Below are 6,000 nucleotides of genomic sequence, written 5' to 3'. Positions count from 1 at the left end.
TGCCATCTGGGTTTAAAAAGCTGGAGCTGCCTGAGATTGGCCTCCCCAGTAAGAGTGGGTTTAGCTGCTGGGCTCTGACCCCCCTGGTAGACACAAGGCCTTACAGAGGCAGCTCTTCAGGACACTTTGCTTCCTCAGGGTGGGTCATCCTGGGGTTTGCCCTTTGAAGGGAGCAGCAGGGCTTTCATGATAAAACACACCATGCTTCTTGTGACCAGCATCAGTGCCAGCAAAATTCAAGTGAGGGGAAATGATAGCAATGCACATAGACAGCTCTGCTGTGTTTCAAAGAAAAGCTCTCATGCCAGGCCAGGAAAATTGGGATCTTGCTTTGGTCACGAGCCAGGGTGATGCCTTTGCCACCTCTAAAGCAGTGGAAGGGCTACCCATGCCTGATGCGCTGGGTGAGCGCCTGCACAGCTAGGTCATGTGAGCAGGACAAGACACAGCTTTGTATTCAGCAGCCTTGCCCAAAAGGTAAATTAGTTCCTGCAGCTCAAGTTTAATGAACAAAAAGTGCTCGTAGCAACCAGACCCTTGTCTCCCTCAAACAAGGTGGAGTAGTGTCAGGGCAAACTCAGCTGGGGACCCGAAGAAAGATTTTCCTTGTGTTTCGCTCTGCTTGACCGACTCTCTGCAACCCAGTGCAGGTCTGATCCACCCCTGGCTGCCTACTCTGCTCTCTCTGTAAAGAAGAGAGACACCTGAGACAGCCTCTCTGCTGGTGGACCAGGATGTATGCCCTCCTGCAGTGACTGCCACCGTGTTTCTCTCCTCTCAGGTGCAGAAAGAATTGATTTCGTGTCATGCCCTCACAAGACAAGAGCAACATAGTTTAGCAGCTCCCCACCCCAGATTGCTGGCTCCCAGCCCTGGGACACTCTCTAGAGGGAGAATAGCAGTCCCATAACAATGCTTCCTAGCCAAGTCAGCAGCTGAGATTTCTTCTGCTCCTTTCCACTTCACCATGTAGTTTATGCAGGCTGCATCCTCTCCACAGCCATCCCTGCACACTAAACATTTACTCATGCCTTGAAGCTGCAACACAAAAAGCAGGAGAAAACATAAATTGGGTAGCTCCAGGAACTCAATCTGAGTGCAACAAGTGGCAGTATGTCAATTTCACTTCTTCAAATGTATGTCATCAAAAGAGACACACCAGGACACCCTTACTGTAAGGATGCACAGTTTCACCTCCAGGCTGAGGGATGGTGGACATGAAGCCATAGGTCGACCTCATCTTAGAATCACAGAATCTCCACTGGTTCTTTCACATTTTTAAAGGCCTTAAAGCATGATCTGGCTACACCTATACAGCAAATCCCTCCTCAAGCACTAAAATAGAGCCACCTCTAAAGTGGAAAAAAGCAGGAAGAGAATGTGGATAGACACAGGAAACAATTCCTCAAAATACAGGCAGTTTTGAATGTGGAAAATAATTATTGCTTCATGAGATTTTGGCTCTAGTGAAGAGCCAGGGCTCCTAAATCTTGGGAATCAGCACCATCTGATTTTTAAGCAGTTAAGCACTGACAAATAAATGCACCATTTAACTGCCTCTTCTTGAAATGAATAAGAATTAATCATCCTGGCATTTTTGAAAAGTCTTTCTGAAGCTGCTTAGGTGCCTAAATATCTTTATCAGCATAGACCTAAGCAACTTTTCAAGCACTAGCTAGCTGCTGCTTCCTAATGTGTCTCACAGCACTAAATTGCATGGAAAAAATGGGGGGTTTAATGAATGTGAGAGGACAGGGCTTCAGCTGCCAAATTCCTCTTAGCCTTGTGCAAAGAGTGGCAGTAGCTGTGAAGTTGATCTTCTCTCAGCCAGCTCAAAGTCAGGCAAAAATGTTGCACCCAAATTCATCCAGCAGCCTCTTTGCCAGAGTAGCTCACACATCAGTTTTATTGCAGTGCTGCCCTTGTTGCCCTTAATTCATGCAATTCCCTGATGCTTATTTTCTTTTTCCTGGGACCCTAAGTATCTGATGGCCCTAGCTGCATTCCAGAGAGGTAACACCAATGTTTGACATCCTCTCTCACTCACCAAAGCAGCACACAGCAAACCCTGGGCTGACGCCTAAAACCCTGAGAAACAAGAGGCACTTCTTCACACAGGCTTCCTCCTTTTTTGGCCTTCAAGCTCCTAATGAGCTTAAATAGCTCATTAGCTACATGGAAGTTGGAAAAGACCACTCGGATCATCAAGCCTAACCATTGATGGACCACATTCATGCCTACTAAACCATGCCCTGAAGTGCCATGTCTATATACTTCTTCTCTGGACCTTTCAGCAGCCTCATTACCCTTCCACAGATAGAGGCAGAAACCACACTGTTCTCTCAGAAACTTCTTGCCACCAAGCATCCAACCTACTGCAAATACAGAGGTTGGAGGAAATGGAGAAGGGCTTCTGGAGTGAGAAAGAGCACCTAAATCACTGTTGCGGTTGTGAACTTGCTCTCAGCCAAGGGCTTTAGTCCATCAGAGTTGCTGTGAGAAGAAAAGTGAAGGGAGTGCATTTGGGAATGCTTTGCATCCTTTTGTGTTCGATTTTGGATGGCTTGGGAGGCACAGCATATTCAGATCCCAAAGTCATTGTTTAAGGGGTTATTTGTTTTCATTCCCCTCCTCTCTGCTCAGAAAATTAAATTTGGCACACAGAGACCGGGCACTGATGACTCTTCAGGGATAGATTTTTATTACATTTAGGAGACAGTCAAAATAGTTTTTGACATTATTTTATTCTGGGAATTATAACAGAGGCCCTAAGGGATGGAGACATGCAAAGCCCACAGTAAGGCAAAGTGGGAGATGTTGATTGCCCAAGGCTCCTTTGAAATCCCAGATTATGTTATGGATATAGTCACACAATTGAAAGTGATCCACTTACCACAGTTTAACCAGTTACTGGCTGCCAGATGAGGCGTGGGAACCACTTTCATGGTTTACCAATGTGCTAAGTTACAAATTGTGGTACTTGAAGAACATGCACGTGGTTGCTGTGGCTCAGTTGATGGGTGGTTGCTGGTGGAGCCACAGTAATTAAACCATCTCAGTCGTGTGTCTATAGCTCGTGGAAAGGATATATTGCTCATATTAGAACAGCACTTCTAAGCTCCAAGCATGCAGCAGCCTCAGTGTGGCTGTGGCTGTGCCTGCACATGTAGCTCACAATGCCAAAAACAAACTGTAAAGGACAAATGAAACAAATCAATGGGTGAAGGGCAGAAGGCAGTGAGAATACTGGGTAGAATGAGTAACAGGCAGTTAATGTCTTTTCTACATCTGTTGGATGTCCCAGATTGTGATTCTTTCCTGCCTTGGAGGAAGAACTGTTCCATTATGAAGACACAAATATTTGTTGTTCACAGAATCACAGAATGGTAGGGGTTGCAAGGGACTTCATAAAATGATTTAGGTTGGAAGGGACTTCAAAGATCATCCAGTTCCAACCCCCCCACCATAGGTAGGGACACCTCCCACTACAACAGGTTGCTCAAGGCCTCATCCAACCTGGCCTTGAACACCTCCAGAGATGGAGCAGCCACAACCTCCCTGGGCAACCTGTGCCAGTGTCTCACCACCCTCACCAGAAAGAACTTCTTCCTAATATCTAGTCTAAATCTCCCCTCTGCCAGTTTAAACCCATTACCCCTCGTTCTGTCATTGCAAGACCTTGGAAATAGTCTCTCCCAAGCCCCCTTCAGATACTGGAAGGCTACTACAAGGTCTCCTTGAAGCCTTCTCTTCTTGAGGCTGAAGAGCCCCAATATTCACAGAGCCCAAGTATTCACAGCCTGTCCTCATAGGAGAGGTGCTTCAGATATCATCTAGTTGAACCACCCTAGTAAACAGGTTCACCCAGATCAAATTGCACAGAGGCACATCCAGGTGGGTTTGAAAGTCTCCAGAGAAGGAGACTCCATGATTTCTCTGGACAGCCTGGTCCAGTGCTCCTTAAAGTAATCTTTTTCCTTGTGTTCAAGAGATGCCTCCTGTGTTCTAGTTTGTACCTGTTGGTGTACAACCTGTTGGTGTACCTTGTCATATCACTGGGCACCACTGAAAAGAGCACAGCCTCACACTTTTGACCTCCACCCCTCAGCTTTGAGAAGATCCCCCCTCAGTCTGTTCTTCTTGATGCTAAACAGTCCCAGATCTCAAAGTGTCTCCTCATAAGGCAGACATTTCAGCCCTCTAATCACCTTTGTGGCCCCACATTGGACTCTCTCTAGTAGTTCCTTGTCCCTTTTGAACTGGGAAGCCTAGAACTGAGTTGTTCATTCAAACTCGTTGCAGTTAAATTTGGGGGGATCAAAATGTCATATGCCTTCATTTTAACCTCTCTGTGCAGGATAGCAATTCCTCCTGTGCAAATAAACTTTTTAAATGCATAAATAAAACCCCCCATCAAAACAAAATCAAAACAACAAACAAACACCAAAACCCCAGGGACAAAAAGTTCAAAGAACCTAAACCATGCAGTTATTTTCCTTTGAGAAACTTGCATTGTTTAATCTAACATTTGCAAAATCTAAACCAAGCTCTCAGTAATTTTGGACTAGGAAGCTCAGCTGGCTACTTGAATTAAACTGGCCAGCTACATCATTTCCACAGCTCTGGATGCACTTAATAATAGTGCTACTTTGAAGTTAGCCAATTCCTTCCCTCTGGCAGTCTCATGGTGCTTTTGAAATGTTAGCTAGATGTTAGTGTTCCCATGTAGTGGTTCAGAATAAACCATGAAGAAAGTAAATAACTTTGCTGAAGGCTGCAGAGTAAACAAGTGGCAGAACCCAAGTTTTCCATGTCCTGCAGGCCAGTGACATCCAAGTTTGGATGTTCTATGTTCCCTCAAGGATGCATTTGAAGAGTATTCACACTGGCCTTTCCTTTAGAACATGCCTGTTATCTCCATTTCTTATGACCTATGATGGCATGTGAGACAGGAGCAGCTGTAAGACTCCAAAGATAAAACCAAAACAAGCAAGGGGAATTGAGCTGGGCATCACAAAACCTAGCCAACAGGTCACTCCCTGCCCAAAGCAAAACGTCAGCCAGGAAATAGGGCTGCAGAGAGAAGACTCTGAATGGGATAAATTGTTTTGATGGGCTAGGAGCTATAGATATGACACTTCTGCTCTTGCTAATACACCTGCCATCATTCACTGTATTCATTATCACAACAGCTCTTGTATTTTTATTCATCAGTGAGAGCAAAACGACCGAGCCTCTTGATGCCTTTGTCTGTGAAACACCTTTGTCTGCTGTTTTTGTATCACCTTTGCCATCACAGCTATAACAAATCACCTTGTTAATGTTACAGTGCTTGTTCTTGTGGCCCAGGGTGATCCCTCCTAGGCTTGTGGGCAATACTCACATAACTATAATCTGCTGCATTTTCATGCAATTAGTATGCGGCAGAAATGTTCTCAGATACTCACACACATACAAAAAGATTAAATAAGACCCATTTAATGTCATGAATTGTTCTGTTAGGAGTTAATGAGGTCTGGTAGGTTGCCAAAGTCCAACACACAGAAAGCTCAGGCAGGCCAGGAGGGAGAAAGGGAGGAGTTGCTGGGTTCAGCCAGATAGACCTTGAAGTGCAACAGCTGTGCCTTGTCTTTGAGGAGAGGATCAAGTAGAGAATATGAGATAGGCAAACGTTGGCTTAAACTTTCTTCTCTCTTTGATTGTCCTTGGACATCTGCCTCGTCTCCTGTCAAGAATGTTTGGCAGCTGTGAGCCCAGAATAACACTGCCGCTCAGCCAGGACGCTATCGCCGTCGTCTAATACTTTAAGCCAACTAGTCTCTGCTGTGTGCCTCGACCGATGCTGAACTATGCTAATGCCTTGAGCTAACTAGGCTTTCTAACAGCCCGTGAAATACATAGACGTGGGCTCTGGGGTTTATTTTCCTCACGTGCTAATTGGCTTTAATTGTTGGCCAATTGGATTTCAAGTTGAGAAAAGGGTGCCCCAGACAAAAGCAA

Source organism: Pogoniulus pusillus, chromosome 17 (assembly GCF_015220805.1).
Source record: "Pogoniulus pusillus isolate bPogPus1 chromosome 17, bPogPus1.pri, whole genome shotgun sequence".
Classification (NCBI taxonomy): Eukaryota; Metazoa; Chordata; class Aves; order Piciformes; family Lybiidae; genus Pogoniulus; species Pogoniulus pusillus.
The sequence above is the reverse complement of the archived record's forward strand: the minus strand, read 5'-3'. Positions refer to the sequence as shown.